A 16,624-nucleotide genomic window follows, 5' to 3' on the forward strand; every position below is an offset into this window, starting at 1 on the left:
AGCTTTGTTTCCCAAATAACCTCTTTACTGCATCCTAACTTTCTGTATATAGGTCCTGCTTTGGAGCCTTTGCTTAAACTGGTCCCTGCGTCTGGAATGCTCTTTTCCAAAGCCTGCCTGTGGACATCTTATTCTTCCTTCAAGACCCAGCACAGATCCCCCTCTTCACAGAAGCCCACAGAACCATCTCTTTCTTTCCCTGTTTCATGCTCTGCATACACTTCTCTCGCCCAGCTTAGAGTGTTAGCTTGGAGCATCCTTGTTTCAAACCATGAGCTCTGAGGTCAGAGGCTGAGTTTAACTCTTGGCCAACAGAGACCTGCTGTGGAATAGATATGTTGGATATGCTTGTGAATGCCTGGCCAGGCAGGATGTGTTTTGAGGCTCACTACAAATGGATGCAAGTCCTCACTCACTGAAAATGCTTGATATGTGGCAGGTAATAAAATTGTCATTATTTATTACTGTGCTTTTGCTTGGGTCAGGTTTGATGTTTCAATCTGTATTTCATTTTATTCTTAGAATAACTTACAATCTCATTTTACCAGTGAAGAAACTGAGGCTAACTAATACTAAATAACTTACCCAGACTGTAGAACGAATCAGTATCAGAGCCAGGACTAAAATTCAGTTCTGTCTGCCTCAAAAAAGGAGTCTGGGCAGGGCATGGTGGCTCACGCCTGTAATCCCAGCACTTTGGGAGGCCGAGGTGGGTGGATCATGAGGTCAGGAGATCGAGACCATCCTGGCCGACATGGTGAAACCCCGTCTCTTCTAAAATACAAAAAATTAGCTGGGCATGGTGGTGCGCGCCTGTAGTCCCAGCTACTTGGGAGGCTGAGGCAGGGAAATCGCTTGAACCCAGGAGGCGGAGGTTGCAGTGAGCCAAGATCACACCACTGCACTCCAGCCTGGTGACAGAATGAGACTCAAAAAAAAAAAAGTCTGTCCTTTTTGCACACATCGCATGGATCTGATTGCAAGCACCTTGTGCTCTGTGTGTCAGTCAAACAGGGATGCTCTATTAACGTGCAAATGATTTTTTGAGAGAGGGCTTAAGTGTAGTTCAGTCTTAGCCAGCCGCAACTGAGATTTGCAACCCAAGCCCTAGTCCTCACCAACCATTCTGCTATCAGGTTTTCATCTCTAGAGTGATTGACGGGTATTTTTTTCCCTCCCTGACCCAGAACGCCAGGCCTCCAATACTACTGAAATGTTTGCACAATCTTGAAGCATTTATTTAAAAGTTGCTTTTCCCCAAAGGGCCTGGCCTCAACCAGATCCTGAGCCAGATCCAAAAAAACAAACAAATCCTATCTTTACAAGCTCCTCAGCTGGGCTGCGTGGGGCGGGTTGGGGTGGGGGTCCCCTGGGTCCTACCTTTCCTTGGCTGGCTGACAGGCCCGCCCCAGGGCGAGGAGACTGCCTGCCTGTTTACAGCCCTTTCCAATTCACAGGCCAAACAGGAAAGGGGGGAGGGGTTAGAGAAGGGCGCAAATGTCAGAAATCACAAATCATACAGTTGCTCCTCAAAGCAATAGGCGGTGGAGATGTTAATGGGGACGTGGCTGGGTTGGGCTTCTTGAATGCTCGTCGGGGACAGAGTGAGACCCCGACTACCACTTTGCAGGTCCCAGCATCAATAACTAAGCTCTCCATAACCTGCATAGCATTATGGGTCCGAGGGGCAGTGATCTCTCAGATGGGTGTCAGAGGACCTGAGTGCTATACCTGGCTGGGTCTGTGTTGCCAGCCAGGCCCAAGCTGGTGTACATTGGGGTTGCCATCACTGTTGCTTGGAAAAGTCCATTCAACTTTCTGGCCTCCACCATCGTGGACCCACGAGGGGCTGATCTCCAGCTCTGGCATTCTCTCTCTGTGAATCATGCCCATCCAGACTTTTGGGCAAAGCAGTGGGGAAAAGAGGGAACCCCCCTTCACGGAAGGTATGTTGTGTGCCTGGTACAGCGTTTGGTACTGTCTGGAGGTTGTCTCATTTACTTGGCACAACCTCCCTGAATAGTCTTTGCTGTGATTCCTTCCTACATGTGAGGAATCCAGGGCCAGCACTGGAACCCACGGTCCACTTGGCCCCTTCCTCCCTGTCTCCTGGTATGCCCGGCAAAGCACTGACACCAGGTTGGATGGATGGCCTGATTTAGAACAAAGTCTAGAGTGTACAGAGTGTGGTGTGACCTGCATTGTGTGCCCAGGAGTGGGACCGAGGTGAGGCAAGGGCTCTGCAGAAGTGGAGACCGAGGCCTAGAGAATGGCTATCTCTCACCCAGCTTCTCACAGTCACTGAGGAGCCTTCTGGTCATAGATGGGCACACTGAGGCCTGTGACTAGGCGAGCTCGAGCTATGTCCCCGAGGTACTGCCTAAGAAATTGGGCTCAAACACTTTGCTTTTTTCCAAAGACCCCGAATGTGCAGCCCCACTGCAGGGTTCCCACTGGGCATTGTCCATTCCTGCCATTGGATCTCTGCTGCCTACTGCAAAAGACACCAAACTCATTAATGGCCTCTGTGCTCACCTCCTTGTCCCAGTCAGTGCCAAGGCCACTTAAGCTGTGTGTCAGTCCTTACATGGACTAGGCAGTGCCACACCTCTGCCTGTACCTTCTAGAATGCTTCCTGGAATACCTGCCTTGAATTCTTCCTGTGTCACCTTTGGCAAGTGACTTAGCTTCTTCAAGCCCCAGTATCCTCCTCTATAAAAGAAGGACCTTATGCAATAGTAGATGTGCAAGTGCTTTGTGACCATAAGGCCCAAGCTGGTGTACCTTGGGATTACTATCACTGTTGCTGTTTTCAGTGGGCTGTTGTCAGTCTGGCCGGGAGCTTCTGTCGAGTGACCCATTGATTGACTGGCTTCTTCTCTTTGCCCCAACTAGACCCCTCTGTGAGCTGTTTGTGCTGACCTTGGGCTGGGAAGATGCTCTCAAACACCTGTTGTGGGCCAGGCTAAGAACTCTAGGAAGAAGCAAATCAAAGAAATATTTTGCTGGGAATATATGCTAAGGAATATAAATCATTCTGTTATAAAGATACATGCATGTGTATGTTCATTGTAGCACTATTCACAATAGCAAAGAAATGGAATCAACCCAAATGCCCATCAGTGATAGACTGGATAAAGAAAATGTGGTGCATGTACATCATGGAGTACTATGCAACCATAAAAAGGAATGAGATCATGTCCCTTGCAGGGACATGAATGAAGCTGGAAGCCATTATCCTCAGCAAACTAATACAGGAACAGAAAACCAAACACCACATGTTCCCACTTGTAAGTGGGAGCTGAACAATGAGAACACATAGACACAGGGTGGGGAAGAACACACACTGGGGCCTGTGGCGGGGTTGGGGGACGGAGAGCATCAGGATAAATAGCTAATGGATAGTGGCTTAATACTTAGGTGATGGGTTGATGGGCGCAGCAAACCACCACGTTTACCTATGTAACAAACCTGCGCATCCTGCAGAGGCATCCCAGAACTTAAATTTAAAAAAAAGAAAAAAATATTTTGCTATTGTTTCCTTACACCCAGTTCCCAATCCATTGCATGTGTGCAATTGGGGGCAGCCTGGAGGAGGGGAAAGAACTGGCCGAGCTCTACCTCCCCACCGCTGGGAGCCCTGACAGGGCTGGGACCATGTTTGACTTTTCCCTGCATCTCTAGAGCCCAGAATAGAGTCTGGGACTGAACAGCACTCACTAAGTATGTGTTTATATGTGAAATAATTTTGAGAAAGTTATCTCAGTTCTCTGAGCCTCAGCTTCCTCATCTGTAAAATGGGGATGATAATACAACTTAACTCATAGGTTCATTGTGAGGATTAAGAATAACAATCTATGCAAGGTACTTACCTGGCATGTAATGATAATGCTTTCATGTACTTAAGAGAAACAAAGGCTCAGAGAGGGTAATTGCTTTGTTCGATGTAAAGTGGGAGAGGTGGGAATGGAATTTAGGTTTGTCTAACTCCAGAATCTCAGATGTTGACCACTATTGTCTATTACCTGAGGTAGGTTGATCCACAGCATCCACTTCCTCCCTATTTCAGAGTAATAGAACTGTCAAGTTTTACTTAAGCACCTGGCCATCTAGAATAAAGACTATGTTTTCCAGCCTCCCTTTTGGCTAGATGTTGAGTTCTGGCTGGTAGCAGAAGTTAGGTGTGAAACTCCGGGAAGTCTCCTTGAAGGAAGTAGACATGAGTTCCCCTATGAGTCTCACTCTGTCACCCAGGCTGGAGTACAGTAGCGTGATCTTGGCTCACTGAAACCTATGCCTCCCAGGTTCAAGTGATTCTCCTGCCTCAGCCTCCCCAGTAGCTGATGGTTGAGATTGGGTCCTAATAGCTGTAGTACCAGCCAGCAGACACCTTAGATCATGAAGTGACAGCAAGATAATGAAGCCACACATAGTGCAGCAACCAGGTAGCAGGAACCTGCGTCCCTGACAATGTAGGATCCATCGTATCAGCCTGTTTTTGAAGTCAGAGAGAAAAAAACTTTGATCTGTTAAAGTCTCTGTTATTTTGGATATGAACGTAATCCTAACTAATTCACTATTGTCTCTCAATGGTAGACTTTCAATAACTAAATGTGCCCTACCATAGTATCGCTCAGACTGCAATGTTATGAAAATTATTTGTTGTCTTTGTCATGAAAGTGAGCTCTGTGATGGCAGGGACTCTGATTTTTCTCTGCTAAGTCTCCACTGACCAGTCCTGTGCCAGGCACCCCGCAGGTTAGTGGCTCTCTATTGTGCCAGCTGAGCTGAGCTGGAGCCCTGTTTCCCAGAAATCCTTCTCCTGCATAGTTCCAGCTTAGCAAGGGCTGCAGGAGATATTTTGCCTGAGATTCAGAAGGTGGCAGTGAAGTAGCAGCCATATTCTTTCTGGGCTGGGAAGGTCATTGTGGGGACCTGAGTTCTTGCTCTTGATTGCTTCTCTCCTTGCTTGCCTGGTTGGCCTGGAGCAGCAGCCAGGGTTCCGTGACTCCTCCAGCTCTTACCCCATCTGCCTCTTCAGCTTCCCTGAATCTTGGGCTGGTGCATGTGCAGCTCTATGATGAAGGGTTCCAGCTTCTCCAAGAGAACATCCGTTATTGAAGTTAGAGGCTTAGGGTGGTGAGAATCCTCGTGGGTCCCAGTTTGTCCTTGCTTCTCCTAATTCATATCATCTTCCCTTCTGCACTGCCAGCCCTGTGGCCCTCATATGGAAGCATATGGACTATCTAACCAGCTCCCACACTTGCATAAGATCAATCACTATAATAAATATTTTTCTTTCCTTTTTTTTTTTTTTTTTTTTTTTTAAATGATACAGTGTCTTGCTTTCACCCAGGCTGGAGTGCAGTGGCACATTCATGGATCACTGCGGTCTCAACCTCCCATTCATAAGCCATCCTCCTGCCTCAGCCTCCTGAGTAACTGGGGCTACAGGTGAGTGGCACCACATCCCTCTAATTTTTTGATTTTTTGTTGAGATGGGGGTTTCACTTTTGCCCAGGCTGGTCTCAAACTCCTGGCCTCAAGCAACCATCCTGCCTTAGTCTCTCAAGGGGCTGGTATTATAGGTGTGAGCCACTGTACCCTAAATTTCTTATTCTGTGTATCTTCTGGTGGTTCTTTCTCTGATTGATACATAGGTATTCAATAAGTACTTATTGAATTAAGGAATGATTTATATGATTGGCCCCCTGGTACGTGGTACCTACTAATGAATGTCTATCTCTGTCTGCTTGGAGGCTGATGCAGGTGGGAGAAGGACTTGGGCTCAAACTCTAAGACCATATGTTTCCCAGCCCTTTTGGCACAGCATGTCTATCTGTGTCCAAGTGGAGTTAGAAGGGGCCTGTGAGCTAGAGGGAGCTAAGAGAGAATATAAGGAGGGGACTTAGGGTGATATTTAGGTTGGCCTGGATGCAGGTCTCAGTCACTCTGACAATGCCCATCTGATATGGTTTGGCTGGGTCCTTACCCAGATCTCATCTTGAATTGTAGCTCCCATAATTCCCTCATGTTTCAGGAGGGACCCTGTGGGAGATAATTGAATCATGGGGGTGATTCCCCCCATTCTATTCTTGTGGTAGTGGATTAGTCTTGTGAGATCTGATGGGGATCTTATAAGATCTTATAAGGGGAAACCCCTTTTGCTTGGCTGTCATTCTTCTCTTGTCTGCCACCATGTGAGACAGGACTTTCACCTTCCACCATGATTGTGAGGTCTTCCAGCCATGTGGAAATTTGAGTCCATTAAACCTCTCTCTTTTGTAATTGCCCAGTCTTGGGTATGTCTTCATCAGCAGCATGAAAACAGACTAATACAGTATATTGGTACCAGAAGTGGGGTGCTGCTGAAAAGATACCTGAAAATGTGGAAGCAACTTTGGAACTGGGTAACAGGCAGAGGTTGGAACAGTTTGGAGGGCTCAGAAGGAAACAGGAAAATGTGGGACAGTTTGGAACTTCCTAGAGACTTGTTGAATGGCTTTGACCGAAATGCTGACAATAATATGGACCATGAAATCCAGGCTGAGGTGGTCTCAGATGGAGATGAGGGACTTGTTGGGAACTGGAGCAAGGGTGACTCTTGTTATGTTTTCTCAAAGAAACTGGCAGCATTTTGCCCCTGCCCTAGAGATTTGTGAAACTTTGAACTTGAGAGAGATTATTTAGAGTATCTGGTGGAAGAAATTTCTAAGCAGCAAAGCATTCAAGAGGTGACTTGGGTACTGTTAAAAGCATTCAGTTTTAAAAGGAAAACAGAGCATAAAAGTTTGGAAAATTTGCAGCCTGACAATGCGACAGGAAAGAAAATCTCATTTTCTGAGGAGAAATTCAAGCCAGCTGCAGAAATTTGCATAAGTAACTAGGAACCACCAAGACAATGGGGAAAATGTCTCCAGGGCATGTCAGAGAGCTTTGCGGCAGCCCCTCTCATCACAAGCTGAGAGCCCTAGGAGGATTTGCGGTCTTGGCCCAGGGTCCATTTTGAAGCTTTAAGATTTGACTGCCCCATTGGATTTTGGACTTGCATGGGGCCTGTAGCCCCTTTGTTTTGGCCAATTTCTCCTATTTGGAATAGCTATATTTATCCAATGCCTGTACCCCCATTGTATCTAGGAAGTAACTAAGTTGCTTTTGGTATTACAGGCTTATAGGGAGGAGGGACTTGCCTTGTCTCGGATGAGACTTTGGACTGTGGACTTTTGAGTTAATGCTGAAGTGACTTAAGACTTTGGGGGGCTGTTGGGAAGGGATGATTGGTTTTGAAATGTGAGGACATGAGATTTGGGAGAGGCCAGGGGTGGAATGGTATGGTTTGGCTGTGTCCCCACCCAAATCTCATCTTGAACTGTATGTTCCATAATTCCCTCATGTTGTGGGAGGGACCCAGTGGGAGATAATTGCATCATGAAGGCAGTTTCCCTCATGCTGTTCTTGTGATAGTGAATAAGTCTCAAGAGATCTGATGGTTTTATAAGGGGAAACCCCTTTTGCTTGGCTCTTCTCCCATCTTCCACTGTGTGAAACGTACCTTTCACCTTCCACCATGATTGTGAGGCCTCCCCAGCCACGTGGAACTGTGAGTCTATTAAACTTCTTTCTTTTGTAAATTGCTCAGTCTTGGGTATGTCTTTATCAGAATCATGAAAACGGACTAATATACCATCTCTGCCCCAGAATGGGCATCCTGAGCTCTGGGGGAGTGTCTGTTTGTCTAATCAGCCTTTGCAGAATGGACAAGAAGGGATACCCGAGGCTAATGACTCTGACTCTCAGTCTCATCCTCACTTAAAGGACTCAAGAGATGTGGATGGCTCCTTATCATGCTCCAGGAACCCTCTACCAGCTCCCTATCAGCCTTGTAATAAAAGTCAAGACCCCTAAATCTGTGTTCAAGATTCTCTGTGACCTTGTCCTTGAACCCCAGCCAGCACAATAATGTCCCACATCATTTGGCCTTAACCTCAGTGAAATTGAATGAATCAGATGTGCACGTCTATGCATTATAAGTTTTTTCCTTCTTTCTTTCTTTTTTTTTTTTTTTGAGACAGAGTCTTGCTCTGTTGCCCAGCCTGGAGTGCAGTGGTGCAATCTTGTCTCACTGCAACCTCCGCCTCCTGGGCTCAAGTGATTCTCCTGCCTCAGCCTCCTGAGTAGCTGGGATTACAGGTGCCTGCCACCATGCCCAGCTAATTTTTGTATTTTTAGTAGAGACGGAGTTTTGCCATGCTGGCCAGGCTGGTCTCAAACTCCTGATGTCAGGTGATCCACCCGCCTTTGCCTCTCAAAGTGCTGGGATTACAGGCATGAGCCACCGCGCCTGGCCTATGTACCTATAAGTTTTTATCTTCAGTTATTCTGTGCCATCAAGAGCCTCAGTTTTTAAGACTTTTTCCCAGATCAGGAGACTCTTCTTGGAGGTGGGAGAGTCAAGTCCAAAGTTTTTTTCCCTTAAGAAGCTGTTTGTCTATCTATTTACCCATCTATCTGTTCAACCACCCATCCATCCATTCGCTTATCTATCTTTCCAATGCTCTCTGGCTCTACTCTGGGCCAGGCCCTGTGATCATGCTGAGAATCTTGGAGATGAATCAAATATACCCTCTGATCTCCAGCAGCTCACAGTGGGATAGACAAAGATGATGCAACTAGACAACAAAAAATATAAACAGATAAGTGCCATCTTGAGAAAAGTCAAAAGTCATGGAAGCATAGAGGATGTCCCATCCCAGCCATGGGGGTCAGAGGAGGCTTCCTAGTAGAGGAGACATTTGAGCTGACTTTGAAGTACAAGAAGGCATCAGCTAGACAGGGAAAGCATGAAAGAGTTGTGCAGAGAGTACAGCATATGCAAAGGCCCAGAAAGGGTCAGAGAGCATGTTACACTGGTTGCAAACTATGTGTGGTGGAGATGGTTGAGGGGTGAGAGAGAGGTCACAGCTAGAGCCTAGTCCAGATTTCTTGCCCTGTGAATCTGCTCCAGGTTCTTCTGGAAGTGGGCTGGGAGGAGGTGCAGATGGAGGCCCTGTAGAGCCAGTGCGGCCTGTATTCAGCAACTGGTGCTAGGTTCGAGTGAGTACTCACTAGGCCTGGGGGTTCCTTGGGCAAGAGGAGTTACGTGGCTCAGTTTCAGGCCATCTCCTCAAGCAGATGTGTATGAGCAGATGAGGCACAAACTGCAGAGTCGGGCAGATGGGGTCAATTCTTGGCTCTGTGTAGACAGGTAACTTTGGACAAATCACTTTTTGAGCCTCAGTGTCCCATGGCTCAGTTGGGAATATATCATTTACCCTAGAAGGCTGGTGATAACATTACTTTTCTCCCTTCCCTTTTCGTTACTAGTTGATTCCAAATGGTCACCCTAGGTGAGGCCCAGGGAAATCCCCTTGGTACGCAAACTTGCTTTCCCCAGTTCATTTTGGTCAGAGTGTCCAAAATATGGTTCTGAATGCATCACTCACTGCTTGTGGCAAAAAGCACACATTCCTTAGTAAGGCATTCAAGAAATCTGAAACTTTTTAATATAATGTCTACCTCCTATTCATCCGTCCACCCATCTGGCTGGCTGTCCTTTCATCTCTGTGTTCACCCCCTTATTCACTCAACAAACACTCATTTCTTGTCTCATCCCTCCTCCTTTTCTTTCTTCTTATGCTCAGTCTCTCCAAATGGCCAGCTTCCTTGACCTCATGTTTGTGTGAACAGGTTGTTCCTTCTGTTCAGTGGATGCGGTGGGATGCTTCCTTCCTTTTCCTGTCACTCACCTACTTTTTCTTCAAGGCCAAACTCAAAGGTCCCTTCCTCCATGAAGCCTCCTGCCTTATCAGCTATCCTCCTTCTGGTTTTCCACTCCTAATGGCTTATCTTTTTATGGGACATGTATTCCATAGCATTATTTTTGTGTCTGTCTGTTACCCACTGACCTCCACCCTACTCCAGCAGGGTGGCCTCTTTGTACAGTTGTTTAGGTTGTACACTGCACAGGAACACCCAGCTGAGGAATGTGCCCTAATGTGAGGGCTGTACCTCTCGAGGGAAGAGTGCTTTTTTTCTAATTCATACAAAGGTACCTGTTCTCCAAGTGATGAGCTCAAGTGGCTGAGCTCACCCATAGGGGGCACCTTTTTCTGTTTCCTACACAGGGGCTCTCTGAGCTAGTGGTGGCCTTCCCCTGATTCTAAGTTTCTGTAGGCCAGGACCATGTTGGCTTCATCCCTGTTCCCCCAGCTCCTAGCATAGCAGTGCCAGGCCCCAGAGACCTCCATAAATGTTCTTGGAGTTGAAAGGAGAAGGCTATCAGTAGTGAATCTCTGTTCACTGGGCCTTGGAAGGGCAGGACTCATGCCTATCTTGTAGGGAGATGAGGCTTCCGAGTTGATGCAGTGGTGATGGCAGGTTTGTTTGGAAATTCCCCAGTAAGTGGTGTTCCAGGCCTGTCTCCCAGGGACCTCGAGAGCTTGCTGGAAGACCTGCAGACCAGGGCTCCTCCAAATATTGTTTTAAACTGATTGATGCCATGCCAGGCAGGGAAGGGACAGGCATTTTTCATACATGAAAAACAATACATTCTGGGGCCAAGATGAAATTATTTTACATTTATACGATAACAGGCAGGGAGACAAAGACGATGTTTGAGGATGTTTAAACCCTCAAAATCATTAGTCACTGTCCCAGCAGGCTACACAAATAAATGATCAATGCACAGAAAAACAAGGCCCTCTGAGGTGTTTGCGCAAGACCACTTATGTGTCAAACAGACTTATTAGATGTGAAGGGAATGATTATTTGTACAAAGTGAAATGAACATGTGCAATAATATTGTAAAATGTTTATTAGTCTAGAGTGTGCTGAATGTTCCTAAAATATATCAGGTTCTCAGCTTGCATTTAATGTACTGTTATAAATGATATCACATCCTTCCAAGCCGATTTTCCGCTTAATGCTAAGCTTCTTTGCTGGAGAAATCATGTTTTCAGATCCCAAGTATGAAAACATTGTGGGGTTAAACTCTCCCTTCTACTCCCTAACCCCCACCCCAATCAGTTACCTCCCTATAAAACTTGTCCTGAGTCTGGCTGGGAGGGATAGGGCAGTTGGGCAGGCCAGATGGTGGTTGGAAAAGGAAAAGGGGGTGAATGAGTTATTGTGGTGGGGACATTAGGCTGAAAGTCCAGTGATTCAGATTTCAGGATCTGCTCACTAATCTCCTGCTGTGTGACCTTGGGGTAGTCCCTTCCTCTCTCCGGGCCTTAATAATCTCAGTCAGAAAATGGGAATAATGTCTAAAGAGACTCCCAGAGCTAAACACTTACATATTCTAAATCCCAGCTTGCTGAGTCACGAGTCTGAAAGATAAAAAGAGATTCTGGAAGTGAACAAATAAAGTGCTACAGAAAAATTCTTATTTTTTTTATGTGATTCTGGCCAATTCTTACTTAACCTTTAAGGCCCTGACCAAATGTCCCCTCCTCTGGGAAGCCTTCTCTGACCCGCTAACCAGCTGGTCAGTCTGTCATCTTTGCTCTAACAGTGCGAAATCCTTGTGTCCCTTATTGCCCCGCCAGCTCATGGTATCACCACATCTCTCTGTGTGAACAGGCTCTTCCTTCTGTTCAGTGGGGAAAGCTCTGCAGGAAGGAGAAAGTGGCCTCGTTCTCTGCGCTGCTTAGACCAGCAGGACTGTCCTCCCTCAGTGAGTCGTCTGCCTCCATGAACGCAGCCGCTGAGCTGGCCAGCTTTGTGGCATGCATGTCCAGCTGTCAGCTTGCTCTGAACTGAGGTCCCCAAAAGATCCCCAGACCTGGGCCAGGCACAGAGCTGGTACTCAGGAAATGATTAGTGGATGCTGGATGGGGAGGAGCCGAGCTAGTGTGACCCTTGGAGGTTATCCCCCACCTACCCCGCATGTTAAAGATGGGAGTTTTATCCCAGAGTAGGGAAGGGATTGGCTAGGGGGCTACTCAGGCACCTTGGAGAAGGGTCAGAGAGAATGTTTCCTATAACATATCAACTCTCCACCCAAGAAGGAGGGGTAGAGGAGCCCAGCCAAATCCCATGTCCTTGGCCCTGAACGGGGGTGGGAGGTATTGGTAGTGGGCAGTTCTTGGCTTCAGCTGAGAGCACAGGGCTGGCTTCGGAGGTTGTGGAGGTGGTTGGGGATATGGGGGGTTTCCAGTTTCCTGGCTGAGTCACGTCCCTCTCCTTTCCCCTGCCCCCCAAGGTTTGCTCAAAGGCCCCCTGGAGGGTGATCTTCTGTGAGCTCAACTGATGGTCTGGAGATCTTTCGGGAATCTCAGTTCAGCGCAAGCTGACAGCTGGATGCGCATGCCAGGAAGGTGGCCAGCTCAGTGGCTGCGTTCATGGAGGCAGGCGACTCACGGAGGGAGGAGAGTCCTGCTGATCTAAGCAGAGCGGAGAATGAAGCCCCTTTCTCCTTCCTTCACGGCTTTCCCCAGAAATGACTGAAAGCAATCTACATGGAAATATATACTAAAATGTGGGAAAATAAAGTTAGAAGTAAGCATTCAAGGCAAAGATTAAAAAGTGTAGGAAGGTAGAGTGGATTTGGATTGAGGCTTCTAAGCAGAGATCCTGCCCTAAGGTAGGCCCTGCATGCTGTGGAGGCAGGTCATGTGTGTCACTCCAGGCTTCCAGCAGAGGGGACCCAAGCTGGTATGTGATTTATTGTGTCCCATAAACACAGGACCTTTGCTTGGAAGAAGTGCCGGTCCCTTGGTTGGAGGCCAGAGAAAAAAGTCTCCTGTGTTTTCTCAAAAAGGGGCACGCGGTGTCCCCAACAGCTGCCTGTCAGCAGCAACATAAGCTGGCTGCTTCTTCCTCTGCCTCCCCTTTCTTCTCTTCATTCTCTTGCTCCACCTTCTCTACTTTCCCTCCTCATCCCCCTACTCCTCCTCCTCTTCCTCATCCTTTTTCTTCTTTTCATAGAGTTTAGTAAAGTAGTCCTTGGAACATGGAAAGAAGTGTTCCTGTTCAAGTTGAACCCCGGGGAACTGTTAGGGTGCTTTGGGTGGGGAGATAGCCAGGCCCCAGCATGAACTTCAGGCGGCTTGGGCAAGTGTTTTTCCCCACCATAGCAGTGGGCAGTGTGGGTTCAAGGTTATCCCCACTGAAGTGCAGTGCCCTATTGAGCATCTTGTAATGAGTGCCTTCTACATGCCAGACATTTATTGGGTACATCCTGTGTTAACTCAGTTGGTCCTCACAACCTCCATTCGGGGTGGTTCTTCTTATTCTCAAGGTCACAGGCAGAATGTGGAAGAGCTGGTTTGGCACCAGGTTCTTGCACTCCCAGGCTAGCCCCTGGCAGCCCCACTCCTGTCTCACTGTATGATCCTGAGCATTTCTATGGTCCTGACTCTTGATTTTCTCATCTGTACAGCGAAGGCCATGTGTCCCTGAGAGTCCCTTTACGTGGACAGTCTGTGGTTGCCTGAGTAGCTGAGTCCCCCTTTGCAGTGGGCTCAGGTAGACATTTGGGATGCACAGGGACTACCTCTTGTTTTACCCTAAATAACTCCTCACCTTTGCCCCTTGGGCAGAGGCTCCTCCTGCTGGTTACCCTTAGAACCTGTCCCTGGATTGGGCCTCTCCCCCAGACTCCCTTCCCGGAGAGACTGAGGCTCACATGGAACCTGCATTCCTCAAGCAGGGATGGAGCCTCAAGATTTAGCACCTGAATCAACTTCTTAGGCTGCTGTGGGTGGGCCAGGCTAGGTGGTAGAGTGGATTAGGGATTGGGACAGAATATTCTCTTACTTTAAACCCCACTAATTATACTACAATCCAAATTCGTTGCCACGGCCCTACATGACTGGGCTCCTGCTTCCCCACTGACCTTATTTCCTCCTACTCCCCCAGGATACTCAGCATCCCCTCCCATCAAGACATCCTTTACAGCTGCCGTATTAGTGAAGGCTACCCAAGCTGCTGCAACGGATACCACTCCCCGATTTCTGTGGCTTAGCCCGATAGTTGGTTTCTTGCTCACATTAAGAGTCCAGTGGGCTGCTCCAGTGGCAAGCATGGGCATATCACAGCCTCATGGTGCCTCTCATTGTGATAAGCATGTTCTGGGGCTTCCTCAGCTTCTTGGTTCCCTGGTTCATCCCTAAGAGTCTTAGCAGAGTAGTTATCATCACCATATTGGTGACCTGTTCAGTTTGCTGCTCTTTTTTTTTTTGAGACAAGATCTCACTCTGTTGCCCAGGCTGCAGTATAGTGGCACGATCTTGGCTCACTGCAGCCTCAACCTCCCAGGCCCAGGATCCTTCTCCCTCCTCAGCTTCCTGGGCAGCTGGGATGATAGGTGCGTGCCACCATGTCTGGCTAATTTTTTGGTATTTTATGTAGAGATGGTGTTTCACCATGTTGTCCAGGCTGGTCTTGAACTCCTGGGCTTAAGCAGTCCTCCCACTTCTGCCTTGCGAAGTGCTGAGATTACAGCATGAGCCACTGCACCCAGCTACTGCTATCTGTTTTGGCTAATTGCAATTCTTTTTCATTTCTGTCCTCTCTTTGGACCACAGTTGAAAAATGAAACCAGCTGGTATCTGAAGCATCATTGGCCTTGAGGAAAAAGACATGCTCTATAGTGCTAGTCATTGACACTATGAGAAGAGAATTCCTTCTAGATGCAAAATCTCCTCCAAACTGAGACCTTCCTTCTTGACTTGCCTGTTTTGGACATCAGCTGCCTTAAACATTCGCACCATGTCTGAATATCTTATTCTACAATGCAGTATTTCCTCCTTCACTTTTTTTACACTTTGACTTACTATGTGCCTACCTAACCTAACTGTGCTGACTCCACAAAGCGTTTATGCACTCTCCTGAGAGAAGATGCTCTTCTGAGAATATTTTATTCTCTCCTTGGAATCTGTGGATTTGAAGATGGCCCCTGTCTTCTCCTAACGTGGGAATCAGCTAAGCATTTAAAAACTGCTGCAAGATAAACAAGATTCCAGTGGGGCAGTCAGTAGGAGAGCACATTCAGAGAGAAGCTTTGTCACAACAGAATTACACCAAACTATATTTTCAAGATGAACTTCTTACCTCTTCCATCTCTTGGAACAAAATATTTTTCTGCTTCAAAAATAAAACAAATGCAAGTGTTCCTCCTCCGTGTGGTGATTCAGGGACCCAGAAGCCTTGCATTTGGTGGCTCTGCCATCTGCTGGGGTGCTGATCCTCTGTGCTCAGCTGGCTCAGGTGACAGCAGGGAGCAGAGACATGGGAAATAGAGGCATAGGGAGCAGAAGCATAGAAGACCACAAGGGGGGTTTTCTGGCCCAGAATTGAGGGTGGCCCTTCATAGAACCTAGTCACACGGCCACACCTAACTGCAAGGAAGGCTGGGGAATACACTCTACTGTGCACCCAGGATAAAGTACAAATATGTTTGGTGAACAGCTAGTTTGTTCCTGCTGCAGCCTTAAAAGCCTTTTCCTTTACCTCCACCAGCCCTGAGGGATGGGCAGCAGAATTAGCACCCCCATGTTGCAGATGCAGAAACAAGGCTCAGAGAGGCTGTCCACCTTGCCTCTCCCCACCACCCACCAAGGTCACATAGTGAGTTGGTGTCAGAGACCATGTGTCCTGGCCTAGAGCCTGTGCTTCTTCAGCTAGAAGCAGCCCGGTCACCCCACCCTGAGCATCCCCCACTGGCCTGGCCCTCCCCTAAGGCCCTTACCAATCTCCACCTTGTGTCAGAATTCACCAGGGACTTGGTGGTTCCTGGTCCAGGGGTGAGCTTCTGCAGGGTGAATGTACCTGCAGTACATGGAGTGCGTGTACCTGCAGTACATATCTAGCTCAGTACATGGAGTGGGGCCTGGTATGGGCATAGCACAGAAGACTGAGCAGGGAGAGGCTTGCTCAAACCTCAGAAGGGCTGAGAGGTGAATGACAGGAAGATAAGAGTGAGTGGGTGACAAATGAACTTGCTGAGCAGTGACTGGGATGTCCACAGCACTCTCTGCTGCTGAAGTCCACCTCTCCCCACCACCCACCATGCCCTGGCAGCATAAAATCCCAATTCCACCTCTGCCCTCACGTTTGCATCCCTCCCCGTGTCCCATCTCCCACTGTGCTCCAGCCACAAGGGCCTGCTCAAGTGTTCCTGCCTGGGCTGAGGTCTTCTGTGGCCCCTCCAGGGGCACACTCACCTTCTTCCAACCTGCCCTGTGCCTGAGGCTGACCTATGTGTCCATCAGTGGGCTCTGTGGAGTCAGGCCTCCAGCTGGGTTTGGTCACTGTGAGGTATCCACAGAGAGAGAAGCAGTATGGGTCAGGGTCTTTATTCCCACAGTTCTCTCCTTATAGATATCTTGATCAGAGGCCATCACTCCTCCCAAAGAAGCTGACTCTAAGTTCCAGCAATCACTCCTTCCCCTCTTCCCTTCAGGGTGATAACAAGTTTTGCTGCTACTGGCCCAAGGCTACTGCTCTATTCCGTGTGTTCCTTTCACAATAGCCTCATTGTAAAGAATCTCTCCTTCAATTCTCTTTCCTTCCTTCCTTCCTTCCTTCCTTCCTTCCTTCCTTCCTTCCTTCCTCCCTCCCTCCCTCCCTCCCTCCCTCCCTC

General features: G+C 48.0%; 1 pseudogene; it reads left to right on the forward strand.

Moving 5' to 3' along the window:
* Positions 1–1,885: 1,885 nt before the first annotated feature.
* LOC115837509 lies at positions 1,886–14,612 on the forward strand (annotated as a pseudogene).
* The last annotated feature ends 2,012 nt before the right edge of the window (positions 14,613–16,624 follow it).

This window comes from Nomascus leucogenys, chromosome 12 (assembly GCF_006542625.1).
Source record: "Nomascus leucogenys isolate Asia chromosome 12, Asia_NLE_v1, whole genome shotgun sequence".
NCBI lineage: Eukaryota > Metazoa > Chordata > Mammalia > Primates > Hylobatidae > Nomascus > Nomascus leucogenys.